Raw genomic sequence first — 16,743 nt, 5'->3', positions numbered from 1 at the left:
AGGGTTTCGCCTGGTTAACCCTGACCGCATGCACCATGTCTGGGAGATGCAACAAAAACACCCAGAGTGCATCCAGGACCCTCCACATGTAAAGTTGTACACAAAGACGGGGACACTCCAGAAGGGTGGCAAAGTCCTAAACGTGCTTAGGTGCGGCAGGGGGTCATCCTCGCTGGAGAGTTTTCACCGCCACCAGTGTGCCTTCATTCCTGGTAAATTCTGAATATTAAATTGCAGTATGTTTTGTAGATTTTTACGTTGAAAAGATCGCTATTGTGTCAACAACAGAACCCTGGGTGCTACCTGGATTTGGCTTGTTTTCATGGAATTTACTATCAGTCTCATTATTATGTGTTACTGTTCTATAACTGTGTCATTAAATTTGTATGTCCTCAGTTTAAAATAATTGCTGACTGAATCTGTGCATTTTCATTCTTAGGATGGAGATGCAATGCCATGCACACACAAATGTACATGTTAGAGGGGGCCTCGAGGTGGAACATGAGCCGGGCAAAAGTAGCTGTATCTGTGGTGGGGGCCTCAACCCTAAGGACATTTGATGTCTGCACAATGTCTCATTTAAACAGCATGAGCCAACGGGTCCTTGGTCGGGCTTTGATGCCAGAATTTACCCCTCCAGGAAAACCCACTGGTAAGATATCTCACAGGAAAATGCTGAGCATTGGAGTATTTCTCTCTCTCCTGTGTTTGTTTGTTTGTGTGTGTGTGTGAGTGTGTGTGTCCTCTCCCCATTAACAATGTGGTACAAATTATTGCAGGGGAGCGCATTGCAGTGGAGTACTTGTTGGCCCGGTCCAATAGAGGCGACCAGTTGATTGCACACCACAATGACATGCCTGAAGTCCCCCCAGAGGAGCCCGAAGAGGATAGTGAAATTGACACGACTGTGTGCCATGCAGCTGACCTTAGGGCTGATGACTCTCCAGTAGCTGTCGTGCAGGCCCAGGTGACAAGTCAGGTGGGTGACACTGAACCCAAATCCCCAGATGAGGAGGTCACTGAGGAAGAGGAGGATGACACTGCAAGTCCTAGCACATCAAGCCAGGTAATATTGCTATCCTGTACTATTTTTTACTTTTAAAAAAATTTATCTGGTACAGTGCAAAACGCCTATTGTCACCAATGTGTAAAGTTAAAATATATGCATGTACAATGCAAAATAATTATTACAACACCGTATGTGTTTATTGGACTGTGTTTGGCATTTTTCTCAATTTCCAGAGTACACAGTGTGATTCCAGAGGTGTCTTGGGCTGGGAGGCAGTTGATGCCCTGGCAGCCTACTTGGTTGGCCTAAACCGAACGATCACTGCCTTGTCATCACAAGAGGAGGCCAACATAGTCCAGCTGTACATGGCTCTGCATGCCATGGACAAGGTACCATCAAAATATAGCCAGAGGGTTAAGAAGAAGGCTTTGACAGGACCTTGGAGAGCATCCAGGAAAAAGAGTGGCACTGCTCCAGGACAGCAGGCAGCAGAGAAGTAATTTGACTATTTGGATCGTCACTAGTTTATAACCCAGTATACAGTTCAGATTATATCATCTTTCTTTTCCATAGATTGTTCATGACTCATGGGCAGGCAGCTCAGGACCCTGAAGTCCACAGGGTCTGTGAATGTGTTTGCCTAAGGCTTTTGAAAGAGTTTCAGCAAGCACGGAACAGCCCCAGGGACACACAAGGAAAATCTCTGCCAATTCCACAATCTATTGTGGTGGTATACAGCCACTTAAAACAGCTGATGGAGGACAGCAGAGAGGTTCTAGGACAGACTAACCTAGTTCTGGTCCCGATAAACACCACTACTGTCTCCTCGTGGTGAGTCTTGTTTTATGCGATACTTTTGCACAATCACAGTAGTATATCAAGATTGTACTTATAAAACCTTCTTGTACATGCTTTTAAAAATTATGCTACAGGAAGTAAAGAGAATGGGCTTTTATTCACTTAAATTGCTAATTTAAGATGAAGAATGTTTCTCTTGCAGGCTACTAAAAAGACAGAAACGTGTAGACAGAGACATGCTTCTGCAGGGTACTGCACTGCCCAAACAAGTATATTTGGCAAAGGAGGCTCTTCCTGAAGTGCGCGAACTTCCAGCTGTTCCTGCACAGCATGGGCATGAGGCCATGGTATTTTAGGATTCAGCAAATCAGGAGGGAGAGGCCTTCATTCGTAAGCGTATCTCCAACAGGTGCCCAATGCCCACCCCTCCTCCTGGATCTTACTCTGCATTTCCCATATACCCACCAGCACCACACTTTGCATTCCCCCCTGGGTCCTACCCACCCTTTCCCAGCTACCAACCAGGTCTACCACTGCCTCATTCTACCCAATTCCATCCCCCTCCCCAATTCCAGCCCCCTCTCCAATTCCAGCCACCTTCCCAATTCCAGCCCCCTCCCCAATTCCAGCCACCTTCCCAATTCCAGCCACCTCCCCAATTCCAGCCGCCTCCCCAATTCCAGCCCCCTCCCCAATTCCAGAAGCCTAATACCTTGCCATCACAAACTTGTCCCTCCACTCAGCCCAGGCAGCGCACATGGAGAAGGCAGAAAGCTGCCCAAGAGGATGAGGAGTGAGTGGCTAGAGGTGAACCACCATGGAAACGACTAGCAAAGGATATATATCACTATATCTGCAAGCAGTGTGGGCTGGCAAAAAATAAGACAACTGGCCACACTCAGCTGAAGGGCCGGTGGTATTGTCCAGCCTCAGGCCTCTCTGTTGCACAGTGGAGGGAGAATGTACAGGGAGTTCTTTGATTTTTTTTTCATTGGTGTATATAGTAATGTATATAGTTAGGTTTTTATATAGTTGCATATGTTGTGCTGTGTGTGTGTTGTGCTGTGAACATTTTGTTTTTAGTTGCTGTTTCCAGTGTTTCATTTGCAGTGTTTGTAAAAAAAAGGAAAGACACAACTCTTGTGGTGTAATAGTAACACATCCACCCTTTGGGTGGAAGATTCCAGGTGCAAGTCCTGGCAAGAGTTTGTGGTGTGTTTGTCAGATTATTATTATTATTATTAATTTTTTTTATTAAAAATATAGTCAAAAACCAACCAAACACTTTACTTAAATCCTTTGTGAGTGTTCATGAAGTTTGATGGATAATTTTTTTTTCTTTTTCTTGCTTTCCCTCCTTTCTCCTTCTCTTTTCCCTTTCTTTCCCCCTTGTAGCAGTCCCTTTTGCCCTGTTTTTGGCCGAGAGGTTAAGGCGATGGACTTGAAATCCATTGGGGTCTCCCTGCGCAGGTTCGAACTCTGCCGACTACGGGAGGGATTTGCAGTATTGCTTTAGCTTTCTGTGACGGTAATTGTGCCTTCTATGGTCCTTCGCTCTCTGTGCCATAACTGCTTCTAGCTTTCATCCTTGTGACACCTGCGTCTCTTCTGGGCAGCTTGTTGTAAAACTCCTGCTTTATAAAAGGTGAGAAGCCAGTGCTCCACAAGAGCCTGGATAGCTCAGACGGTAGAGCATCAGACTTTTAATTTGAGGGTCCAGGGTTCAAGTCCCTGTTAGGGTGAAGGTCTGTCTGCTTTTGGCGGAGTCACATTGCTATCTCTACGGTCCATCTCTTCTTCTGAATCTGTACTGGAGCGGTGTTCCTTCCAGCTCCAGGGTATCAGTGCACCTCCCTTGTTTGGCACACCTGATTCTGATGGTCAGCTCGTTAGGAAAGCGCGCTCACAGAGTGAGTAGAATAAGACAGACCTCCGAATTGTGCAGTGCTGTCGGTCCCCAGGCCCAGCACTGAAAAACCCCATTACATAGGATGAGACATGGCAGCCTGATTTCTCCTCAGTGGGACTGCTGTTTTACCCGCTTCCAGGGCTAGCTTACAATCTCGGCTTGCTAGGTTGCAAGTAGGTCAGGCAGCAATGTGACACACAACAGGGCAGAAGGTGGTCTGCTTAATTCAAGTCCCTGTTTGGGCGAAGGTCAGTCTACAATTTGGAGGCCTCAGCTTGCTATCACTACGGGTCCATCTCTTCTGCTGACTCTGTATTAGAGCGATGTTCCTTCCTTCTCCCGGGGATCAGTGCATCTCCCTTGTTCGGCACACCTGATTCTGATGGTCAGCCATTTAGGAAAGAGTGCTCAAAGAGTGAGTAGAATAAGACAGACTTCCCAATTGTGCAGTGCTGTCGGTCCCCAGGGCCAGTACTGAAAAACCCCATTACATAGGATGAGACATGGCAGCCTGATTTCTCCTCAGTGGGATCGCTGTTTTACCCGCTTGCAGGGCTAGCTTGCAATCTCCACTTGCTGACTGAGCTGGGTTGGTTGCAAGTAGGTCAGGCAGCAGTGTTGGACACAAACTGAGCAGAAATTGGTGTTCTCCCGTAGTCGTGGCCGAGTGGTTAAGGCGATGGACTAGAAATCCATTGGGGTCTCCCCGCGCAGGTTCGAATCCTGCCAACTACGCTGTTTGCTGAAGGCCATGAGGCAAAGCATCCATGCATTTTTCACGGTCCTCGCACTTATTTGCGAAATGTCCAGTCCCTCTTCGATGGACAAACACGCCGCTGGTGCTTCTTGTATCCGGGCTCCAGGGGTTGTCTTGGGTTAGACAGTGGCACGCCGTGATCGTATAGTGGTTAGTACTCTGCGTTGTGGCCGCAGCAACCCCGGTTCGAATCTGGGTCACGGCAACCCTCTGCTGTTGAGTATACAGGAAGGTTGAACATTTTTTACCACCTCATCTTTCTGCGTGACTTTGTTTCTGAAGCTTGGCCTGTGCAGGGCGCCACCAGACAAGGAGGCTTGCTTTCTAACATTAGGCGTAGTCGTGGCCGTACCTTCCAGCGATCGGACGGCTGAACACTTCCTAACACTTCCTAACAACATTTGAATACTTCCGAACAAGGTCGCAACACTTCCTAACAAAGTCAGAACGAATGACCGAACACATCCTAAATTAATCCGAACAGGTCCTAACGCAAATCCGAAACTTTCGAACAGATGGGGCAAAGGAGCCAATCAATTCCTACCGAGAGGAAAGAGCCAATCAGCAAGTTGACATGCCAATCTCGCCGCTGATTGGCTGAATGAGTTTCGTGATATTCCAGTTGTTTGTAACTCACTTGACATCTCCTATGCGGAGATTCAAGGTAAGCGTTATCACAATACAAATCCGTGACATCAGTGTTAACCTATTTGTTCAAACATTAATTCATGATTTGGAATAAAGATTATTCTGATCGTTCTACGCTTGCGTAGCAAGGCAAGCTAACTTAACGTGTCGCTAACTGATGCTTGTTAAGCCTTCGATTCATAACAAGTTTTTATTTTCTATATCTTTGCAAGAATTTCATTTCATCATTCAGTATTCCAAGTATCCATTCCCAATGTTATTTCAGTCATGACTGAGTGATTCTTTACTGAATGTATTTAAATCTTTTACTATTCCAGGTATTCATTAAATATCTAGTTTTTTTCCCCTTTCTTACTTTATATACAAACACAGTTTTTATAATTATACATCAAAAGCTATTTGCAATTTTTTGCAAGTAGGAACATATTTACTGCAGAAAACTATTAACCTGCCACATATTTCACCACTCAACATGTCTGCTTTTATATACTTGATGTGAGTCTTTATATATTTATATATATATATATATATATATATATATATATATATATATATATATATATACTGTATATGTGTGTGTGTGTGTGTGTGTATATATAAATATAAAACTCCAATAAACTCCTTTCTACTGTTGCTATATTAACACATATTTAACCACATTGATTTGTTCCCCATTATTGTTCAGATATGACCAAAACAGGCAAATCCTCTGCTTATTGGAACGACATCTGCCACAGGTATGCCCAGGGCACCTTCCAGTTCAGTACAGGAAAAAGGCCTGGAAGCAGAAAATGGAAGGAGGTCCTGGAGCGGATTGATGCCTGTCCCCTGCAAAGGGGGAATAAGGTGGACCTGTTTGGCAGGCACATAGTGTGCACTTGTGGGTTCCATAAGGTAGGTATATGATATAATATATAAAAGGCATGATAAGTCCCTGTATCATGTAATACACTATTTTATGCACCAACCCCTGATATATTCTCAGAATATATTCTCAGTACAGTTCTGCAGAGTAATTGGTGTAATTATTTAACATGAATCAGAATCAGAATCAGAATCAGAAAGAGCTTTATTGCCAAGTATGCTTGCACATACAAGGAATTCGTTTTAGTGACATAAGCTTCCAGTAAACAGAGACAACAACACACAGACAAAAAAAAAAAAAAAAAAAAACATATTAATTTACAGGAGAATTACAAATTGGCAAATAAATAAGTGTATAAACAATTGTGCTATAAATGATAATGGAATAGGATTGAGTGAGATGCAGGAATGTTCTAGGATGGAGGGGTAACAAATAAATATAAGGATATTGCACATTTTTGCATAAGCATACGTTTAAGTGGGAAACATTTAACTGTTCATGAGGTAGATTGCCTGGGGGAAGAAACTATTCTTGTGCCTTGCTGTTCTTGTATTTGCGGCTCTGAGGCGCCGGCCAGATGGCAAAAGTTCAAAGATGGGGTGACTTGGATGTGAGGGATCCAGAGTGATTTTCTGAGTCCTTTTCCTCACTCTGGATGTGTACAGTTCTTGGAGGGTGGGCAGGGGAGCACCAATAATCCTTTCAGCAGTCCGAACAGTTCTCTGTAGTCTTCTGATATCTGATTTTGTAGCTGAACCAAACCAGACAGTAATTGAAGTACACAGGACTGACTCAATGACGGCTGAGTAGAACTGTTTCAGCAGCTCCTGTGGCAGGTTAAACTTCCTCAGCTGGCAAAGGAAGTACAACCGTTGTTGGGCTTTTTTCACAATGGAGCCAATGTGATTGTCCCACTTCAGGTCCTGAGAGATGGTGGTTCCCAGGAATCTGAATGACTCCACTGCAGCCACAGTGCTGTTCATGATGGTGAGTGGGGAAAGTGCAGGGGGGTTTCTCCTAAAGTCCACAATCATCTCCACTGTTTTGAGCGTGTTCAGCTCCAGGTTGTTAAGACTGCACCAGACAGCCAGCTGCTCAACCTCCTGTCTGTAAGCAGACTCGTCACCGTCCTGGATGAGGCCGATGACTGTAGTGTCGTCTGCAAACTTCAGGAGCTTGACAGAGGGGTCTTTAGAGGTGCAGTCGTTGGTGTACAGGGAGAAGAGCAGAGGGGAGAGAACACATCCCTGAGGGGCACCAGTGTTGGTGGAGGGGCACCTGTTTGCTCGGTACGCATACTGCAGGGGGTCCAGTAAGGGTCCAGTGATGTCCTTAAGATAAGCCAGAACCAGTTTTTCAAACGACTTCATGACGACAGACGTTAGAGCCACAGGTCTGTAGTCGTTAAGTCCTGTTATCTTGGGTTTCTTTGGAATGGGGATTATGGTGGAGCGTTTGAAGCAGGAAGGCACTTCACACAACTCCAGAGATCTGTTGAAGATCTGTGAAAAGATGGGGGCCAGCTGGTCAGCACAGATTTTCAGACAGGCTGGTGTAACGCCATCTGGGCCTGGTGCTTTTCTTCTTTTGTTTTTCTTGAAGACCTGGCGCACATCATCTTCACAGATTTGAAGAGCGGGAGGTATGGAGAGGGGGATTGCAGGAGGTGTTAATGGTTGTGTAGGGAGATGGTCAGAGTGGGTGTTGGGGGTTTCAAATCTACAATAAAACTCATTCAGGTCTTTAGCAAGTCGTTGATTAGCCTCAGTGCAAGGGGATGGTGTCTTGTAGTTTGTGATGGCTCTCAGTCCTCTCCAAACTGAAGTAGAGTCGTTGGAAGTAAACTGGTCTTCCAACTTTTTAGCATAGGTCTTTTTAGCCGCTCTAATCTCTTTGTTCAGTGTGTTCCTGGCCTGATTGTACAAGACCCTGTCCCCATTTATGTAGGCATCCTCTTTGGCCTGACGAAAGTGTCTGAGTTTTACTGTAAACCATGGCTTATCATTGTTGAATGTTAAATAAGTCCTGGTAGGAATGCATATATCCTCACAGAAACTAATATAGGATGTTACAGTCTCTGTGAGTTCGTCCAGATCGGTGGTAGCAGCTTCAAAAACGCTCCAGTCTGTGATGTCAAAACAAGATTGCAAATCCTGCTCTGTTTCGCTGGTCCATCTCTTCACAGTCTTTACTACAGGTTTAGCAGATTTAAGTTTCTGCTTGTAGGTCGGTATAAGATGAACCAGACAGTGATCAGAACGTCCCAAAGCTGCTCGTGGAACAGAGTGATATGCATCCTTTATTGTGGTGTAACAGTGATCCAGTATATTACTGTCTCTGGTGGGACAGGTAACATGCTGTTTGTATTTTGGCAGTTCACGGGAGAGATTGGCATTATTAAAGTCCCCAAGAATGATTAAAACAGAGTCCGGGTATTGTTGTTCTGTGTCTGTGATCTGATCAGCGAGTTTCTGTAAAGCTGAGCTCACATGCGCTTGAGGTGGAATGTAAACACTAACCAGAATGAGCGAGTGAAACTCCCGCGGCGAATAGAACGGCTTGCAGTTGATAAACTGCGTTTCTAGATCAGGACAGCACATCTTCTTTAACACAGTTACATCTGTACACCACCGTTCATTGATGTAAAAGCATGTCCCGCCGCCGCGCGATTTCCCCGTTGATTCTGCGTCGCGATCCGCTCTAAACAGCTGAAAGCCCGGCAGATGGAGTGCGCTGTCCGGTATGGCATCATTCAGCCAGGTTTCCGTGAAACACAGAGCAGCAGAGTGAGAGAAATCCTTATTTGTCCGAGAGAGCAGAAGGAGTTCGTCCGTTTTGTTGGGTAAAGAGCGGAGATTTGCGAGATGGATGCTAGGCAACGGCGTTCGAAATCCGCGCTTCCTGAGTCTGACGAGCGCTCCCGCTCGCTTTCCCCGCCTGAAGCGCTTGATCAGCGCCGCTGCTCCTCCGATAACAATGTTCAGTAAAACGTCTGTATAATAGAAATCCGGAAAAATATCATGTGGTGTGTTCTGCCGAATGTTCAGCAGTTCATCCCTGGTGAAACTGATCGTGTTTGTTAAACAAAAAACAGGAAAAACGAACAAAAACAGTACAAACACTGGAGAGCCAAGCACTGAAGCAGCCATGTGCGGCGCCATCTTGGAAGTAAGAACAATAGTAAGACCTTCTTTTGTTCCTAATATTAATTTTCTCCCAGTCAACAGATAAGGTCTTGATTGAGTCAGGGCCTAAGGTAAAGGCAGGCGGCAGCTCAGAGGAGACCGGGACATCACAGGAAGTACATGGGGTGAAATGTTCTCTGTGTAGTGTGGTTGTGGAGGCAGAGAAGTTCTCTGAGCACCTCTCTGACCACCACGTTGAAGAGAGGTGTGACAGCTGTGGGGTCAGGGTCCAGGGTGCCGTCGGACTCCTCCAACACATTGAGTCGAGCCATTATGGGGCTCTATTGGCTCCACGTGTCAGCCCTTCAAAAAATCCCACACCATCTCCTTGCCCCTCACCATCTCCATGGCTGCCTCCACCTCCACAGCACTTGCCGTCTCCAATGCCAGTACCAGTGTCTCCATCCCCAGGGCCCACTCCATTCCCACAACACTCTCCAGCTCCAAAGCCCTCACCACCACCTCCACGGTGCTCTCCATCTCCACAGCCCACTCCATCCTCACATCCAGTACCCTCACTGCAGCCTACACCATCTCTGCCTCAGGCTATTACTGACTGGGAGAGCTTTCTTCCCAGTCAGTTCAAGAGAGTCCTCCAGCCAGCAGATTGGGTGTGGATTGCCAAGTGCCTCTATGAGCCCACAGGGCAGCTGAGGCAGAAGATCCAGGTGAACTGGTTTTATCCATCGATGCAGCCCAAGCCATGTCCTCCTGAGCCCGGGTGGTACTTCCGACAGAGGATGTTCTTGTGGGCACCAATGAGGATGTGGGGCATTCCTCTTAAATGCCCACAGTGTGGCTGGAAGATGCACCAATCAGGAATTTACCCAAAGGTCAGGGAGGTGATTGACATGGATAGGCGCTATTAACTTGTGGGTGGGGACTATCCACGCTGCAGTGCATGCAAGTTGCCAGTATGCCCATGGAGCCAGGACATCCTTTCACAACTGGATGTGGCACACAGGACCATGTTTCCAGCGGTGCTGACCACTCAGCTAGCCCTGGACAGGAAATGTGTGACTTTCCTCAGGCCAAGGACCAGTGGTAACAGTTCCTCCTACTTCCAGTCAGCAGTAGAGGAAGCCCACAGTGAGGAGTGGGCACGACGCACCATCCAGTACCTCTCTGATTGTGAGCATCATTTGAGAAAGGTTACCCTGGTCCAATCTGCAACGGCACCTGCCTTTTCTGCATCCACACCCTTCAGGCCACTTCCACTCGCCCAGTGGTTTGAGACTGTCCACTCCAACGATATCCTCAGCCATTTGGACGAGATGAAGGGGGTGATTACCTCCACCTATGGCCGAATCCTGAAGATGGATTCTACAAAGAAGGTACAATACATGAAGGTTTCAGCATGAGGTTTATTTTCAGCCAGAAAGAATTTCAACATGATGAAAAATGTTTTGTTATATACATTTGTGTTATATATATATATATATATATATATATATATATATATATATATATATATATATATATATATATATTATAATGTACCATAACAAATCAAATAAAAAGTTTAATTAAGCTTGTCAGAATGGTTTTATTTTTCCTTCTTTTTGTTTTTCAGATCACCAAAAAGCTGGCTGGTGGCATTGGGGACACGGCTGCATGGATGACCAACATTGGCAATGAGCTCGGCCAGGTTCTGAACAGTGTTCTGACAACAGCTGAAGGCGCAGGACTGGAGGAGCTGTGCCAGGGCGTCATCAAACGCTACCAGAATGCTGGCGAGCCAGAGCCTGAGGTCATCTATGTTGACCGGGATTGCTGCAGTCAGTCAGGTGAGATTTTCAAATTACTACTTTATCAAATGTGCACTGCAATATATTTTATAAAAGTTAATAGTGGTGTAAAAAAGTTCCCCTTTCCCTATTGGTGATGGTAATTAATTAGTATTATTTTTACAGCCAGTGTATTAAAACTTGTAATAAATTATATTGACTGAAAAGTATGTTTGAAATTAAATCAAATGCATGTTTTTTATTTTTTCTCCTCCACAGGTGCATCTTCAGTGTTAAAACTTTTTCGGCCATTTGAGTCTATTGTAAGGCTAGATATCTTCCATTTTATGAGAAGATTCAACTGTGGCCTTACTACAGAGCACCACCCTCTCTATGGTACCTTTTGTACAAAACTTTCCTCCTGTATCTTTGAGTGGGATCAGGAGGATGTGAAAGAACTTAAGGCTGCCAAGAGAGGGGAGTGGAAGTGCAGCCATGGTGGAAAGGCTCCCACTGAGGCTCAGCTCATGGCCAGCATCAGCCCAGGTGAACTCGCGAAGCACTGTAGGCGGCGGACACGCAGGGCTGAGGAGATCCGGGCCATGATTTCAGGGCTGCTGGAATCAGTGTGGGAGCTAACTGACACTACAGGGTTTCGCCTGGTTAACCCTGACCGCATGCACCATGTCTGGGAGATGCAACAAAAACACCTAGAGTGCATCCAGGACCCTCCACATGTAAAGTTGTACACAAAGACGGGGACACTCCAGAAGGGTGGCAAAGTCCTAAACGTGCTTAGGTGCGGCAGGGGGTCATCCTCGCTGGAGAGTTTTCACCGCCACCAGTGTGCCTTCATTCCTGGTAAATTCTGAATATTAAATTGCAGTATGTTTTGTAGATTTTTACGTTGAAAAGATCGCTATTGTGTCAACAACAGAACCCTGGGTGCTACCTGGATTTGGCTTGTTTTCATGGAATTTACTATCAGTCTCATTATTATGTGTTACTGTTCTATAACTGTGTCATTAAATTTGTATGTCCTCAGTTTAAAATAATTGCTGACTGAATCTGTGCATTTTCATTCTTAGGATGGAGATGCAATGCCATGCACACACAAATGTACATGTTAGAGGGGGCCTCGAGGTGGAACATGAGCCGGGCAAAAGTAGCTGTATCTGTGGTGGGGGCCTCAACCCTAAGGACATTTGATGTCTGCACAATGTCTCATTTAAACAGCATGAGCCAACGGGTCCTTGGTCGGGCTTTGATGCCAGAATTTACCCCTCCAGGAAAACCCACTGGTAAGATATCTCACAGGAAAATGCTGAGCATTGGAGTATTTCTCTCTCTCCTGTGTTTGTTTGTTTGTGTGTGTGTGTGTGAGTGTGTGTGTCCTCTCCCCATTAACAATGTGGTACAAATTATTGCAGGGGAGCGCATTGCAGTGGAGTACTTGTTGGCCCGGTCCAATAGAGGCGACCAGTTGATTGCACACCACAATGACATGCCTGAAGTCCCCCCAGAGGAGCCCGAAGAGGATAGTGAAATTGACACGACTGTGTGCCATGCAGCTGACCTTAGGGCTGATGACTCTCCAGTAGCTGTCGTGCAGGCCCAGGTGACAAGTCAGGTGGGTGACACTGAACCCAAATCCCCAGATGAGGAGGTCACTGAGGAAGAGGAGGATGACACTGCAAGTCCTAGCACATCAAGCCAGGTAATATTGCTATCCTGTACTATTTTTTACTTTTAAAAAAATGTATCTGGTACAGTGCAAAACGCCTATTGTCACCAATGTGTAAAGTTAAAATATATGCATGTACAATGCAAAATAATTATTACAACACCGTATGTGTTTATTGGACTGTGTTTGGCATTTTTCTCAATTTCCAGAGTACACAGTGTGATTCCAGAGGTGTCTTGGGCTGGGAGGCAGTTGATGCCCTGGCAGCCTACTTGGTTGGCCTAAACCGAACGATCACTGCCTTGTCATCACAAGAGGAGGCCAACATAGTCCAGCTGTACATGGCTCTGCATGCCATGGACAAGGTACCATCAAAATATAGCCAGAGGGTTAAGAAGAAGGCTTTGACAGGACCTTGGAGAGCATCCAGGAAAAAGAGTGGCACTGCTCCAGGACAGCAGGCAGCAGAGAAGTAATTTGACTATTTGGATCGTCACTAGTTTATAACCCAGTATACAGTTCAGATTATATCATCTTTCTTTTCCATAGATTGTTCATGACTCATGGGCAGGCAGCTCAGGACCCTGAAGTCCACAGGGTCTGTGAATGTGTTTGCCTAAGGCTTTTGAAAGAGTTTCAGCAAGCACGGAACAGCCCCAGGGACACACAAGGAAAAACTCTGCCAATTCCACAATCTATTGTGGTGGTATACAGCCACTTAAAACAGCTGATGGAGGACAGCAGAGAGGTTCTAGGACAGACTAACCTAGTTCTGGTCCCGATAAACACCACTACTGTCTCCTCGTGGTGAGTCTTGTTTTATGCGATACTTTTGCACAATCACAGTAGTATATCAAGATTGTACTTATAAAACCTTCTTGTACATGCTTTTAAAAATTATGCTACAGGAAGTAAAGAGAATGGGCTTTTATTCACTTAAATTGCTAATTTAAGATGAAGAATGTTTCTCTTGCAGGCTACTAAAAAGACAGAAACGTGTAGACAGAGACATGCTTCTGCAGGGTACTGCACTGCCCAAACAAGTATATTTGGCAAAGGAGGCTCTTCCTGAAGTGCGCAAACTTCCAGCTGTTCCTGCACAGCATGGGCATGAGGCCATGGTATTTTAGGATTCAGCAAATCAGGAGGGAGAGGCCTTCATTCGTAAGCGTATCTCCAACAGGTGCCCAATGCCCACCCCTCCTCCTGGATCTTACTCTGCATTTCCCATATACCCACCAGCACCACACTTTGCATTCCCCCCTGGGTCCTACCCACCCTTTCCCAGCTACCAACCAGGTCTACCACTGCCTCATTCTACCCAATTCCATCCCCCTCCCCAATTCCAGCCCCCTCTCCAATTCCAGCCACCTTCCCAATTCCAGCCCCCTCCCCAATTCCAGCCACCTTCCCAATTCCAGCCACCTCCCCAATTCCAGCCGCCTCCCCAATTCCAGCCCCCTCCCCAATTCCAGAAGCCTAATACCTTGCCATCACAAACTTGTCCCTCCACTCAGCCCAGGCAGCGCACATGGAGAAGGCAGAAAGCTGCCCAAGAGGATGAGGAGTGAGTGGCTAGAGGTGAACCACCATGGAAACGACTAGCAAAGGATATATATCACTATATCTGCAAGCAGTGTGGGCTGGCAAAAAATAAGACAACTGGCCACACTCAGCTGAAGGGCCGGTGGTATTGTCCAGCCTCAGGCCTCTCTGTTGCACAGTGGAGGGAGAATGTACAGGGAGTTCTTTGATTTTTTTTTCATTGGTGTATATAGTAATGTATATAGTTAGGTTTTTATATAGTTGCATATGTTGTGCTGTGTGTGTGTTGTGCTGTGAACATTTTGTTTTTAGTTGCTGTTTCCAGTGTTTCATTTGCAGTGTTTGTAAAAAAAAGGAAAGACACAACTCTTGTGGTGTAATAGTAACACATCCACCCTTTGGGTGGAAGATTCCAGGTGCAAGTCCTGGCAAGAGTTTGTGGTGTGTTTGTCAGATTATTATTATTATTATTAATTTTTTTTATTAAAAATATAGTCAAAAACCAATCAAACACTTTACTTAAATCCTTTGTGAGTGTTCATGAAGTTTGATGGATAATTTTTTTTTCTTTTTCTTGCTTTCCCTCCTTTCTCCTTCTCTTTTCCCTTTCTTTCCCCCTTGTAGCAGTCCCTTTTGCCCTGTTTTTGGCCGAGAGGTTAAGGCGATGGACTTGAAATCCATTGGGGTCTCCCTGCGCAGGTTCGAACTCTGCCGACTACGGGAGGGATTTGCAGTATTGTTTTAGCTTTCTGTGACGGTAATTGTGCCTTCTATGGTCCTTCGCTCTCTGTGCCATAACTGCTTCTAGCTTTCATCCTTGTGACACCTGCGTCTCTTCTGGGCAGCTTGTTGTAAAACTCCTGCTTTATAAAAGTTGAGAAGCCAGTGCTCCACAAGAGCCTGGATAGCTCAGACGGTAGAGCATCAGACTTTTAATTTGAGGGTCCAGGGTTCAAGTCCCTGTTAGGGTGAAGGTCTGTCTGCTTTTGGCGGAGTCACATTGCTATCTCTACGGTCCATCTCTTCTTCTGAATCTGTACTGGAGCGGTGTTCCTTCCAGCTCCAGGGTATCAGTGCACCTCCCTTGTTTGGCACACCTGATTCTGATGGTCAGCTCGTTAGGAAAGCGCGCTCACAGAGTGAGTAGAATAAGACAGACCTCCGAATTGTGCAGTGCTGTCGGTCCCCAGGCCCAGCACTGAAAAACCCCATTACATAGGATGAGACATGGCAGCCTGATTTCTCCTCAGTGGGACTGCTGTTTTACCCGCTTCCAGGGCTAGCTTACAATCTCGGCTTGCTTGGTTGCAAGTAGGTCAGGCAGCAATGTGACACACAACAGGGCAGAAGGTGGTCTGCTTAATTCAAGTCCCTGTTTGGGCGAAGGTCAGTCTACAATTTGGAGGCCTCAGCTTGCTATCACTACGGGTCCATCTCTTCTGCTGACTCTGTATTAGAGCGATGTTCCTTCCTTCTCCCGGGGATCAGTGCATCTCCCTTGTTCGGCACACATGATTCTGATGGTCAGCCCTTTAGGAAAGAGAGCTCACGGAGTGAGTAGAATAAGACAGACCTCCCATTTGTGCAGTGCTGTCGGTCCCCAGGGCCAGTACTGAAAAACCCCATTACATAGGATGAGACATGGCAGCCTGAATTCTCCTTAGTGGGACTGCTGTTTTAGCCGCTTCCAGGGCTAGCTTACAATCTCGGCTTGCTAGGTTGCAAGTAGGTCAGGCAGCAGTGTTACAGACAACATGCCAGAAGGTGGTCTGCTTAATTCAAGTCCCTGTTTGGGCGAAGGTCAGTCTTCTTTTTATAGGCCTCAGCTTGCTATCACTACGGTCCATCTCTTCTGCTGACTCTGTACTAGAGCGATGTTCCTTCCTGCTCCCGGGGATCAGTGCATCTCCCTTGTTCGGCAAACTGATTCTGATGGTCAGCCCTTTAGGAAAGAAAGCTCACGGAGTGAGTAGAATAAGAAAGACCTCCCATTTGTGCAGTGCTGTCGGTCCCCAGGCCCAGCACTGAAAAACCCCATTACATAGGATGAGACATGACAGCCTGATTTCTCCTCAGTGGGACTGCTGTTTTACCCGCTTCCAGGGCTAGCTTACAATCTCGGCTTGCTAGGTTGCAAGTAGGTCAGGCACCAGTGTTACACACAACATGGCAGAAGGTGGTCTGCTTAATTCAAGTCCCTGTTTGGGCGTAGGTCAGTCTTCTTTTTGTAGGCCTCAGCTTGCTATCACTACGGTCCATCTCTTCTGCTGACTCTGTACTAGAGCGATGTTCCTTTCTGCTCCCGGGGATTAGTGCATCTCCCTTGTTCGGCAAACCTGATTCTGATGGTCAGCCCTTTAGGAAAAAGTGCTCACAGAGTGAGTAGAATAAGACAGACTTCCCAATTGTGCAGTGCTGTCGGTCCCCAGGGCCAGTACTGAAAAACCCCATTACACAGGATGAGACATGGCAGCCTAATTTCTCCTCAGTGGGAGCGCTGTTTTACCCGCTTGCAAGGCTAGCTTGCAATCTCCGCTTGCTGACTGAGCTGGGTTGGTTGCAAGTAGGACAGGCAGCAGTGTTGGACACAAACTGAGCAGAGATTGGTCTACTCCT

The 16,743-nt window shown here is 46.2% G+C and overlaps 1 non-coding gene across 1 annotated transcript; it reads left to right on the top strand.

Annotated features, from left to right (window-relative positions):
• Positions 1-4,369: 4,369 nt before the first annotated feature.
• On the top strand, positions 4,370-4,451 carry trnas-aga (transfer RNA serine (anticodon AGA)). The gene has a single exon. It is a non-coding gene; the product is annotated as a tRNA-Ser (tRNA).
• Positions 4,452-16,743: the final 12,292 nt, after the last annotated feature.

Source organism: Carassius carassius, chromosome 18, assembly GCF_963082965.1.
Source record: "Carassius carassius chromosome 18, fCarCar2.1, whole genome shotgun sequence".
NCBI classification, from domain to species: Eukaryota; Metazoa; Chordata; class Actinopteri; order Cypriniformes; family Cyprinidae; genus Carassius; species Carassius carassius.
Note: the sequence above shows the minus strand (reverse complement) of the source record. Positions and strands in the feature narration are given on the sequence as shown.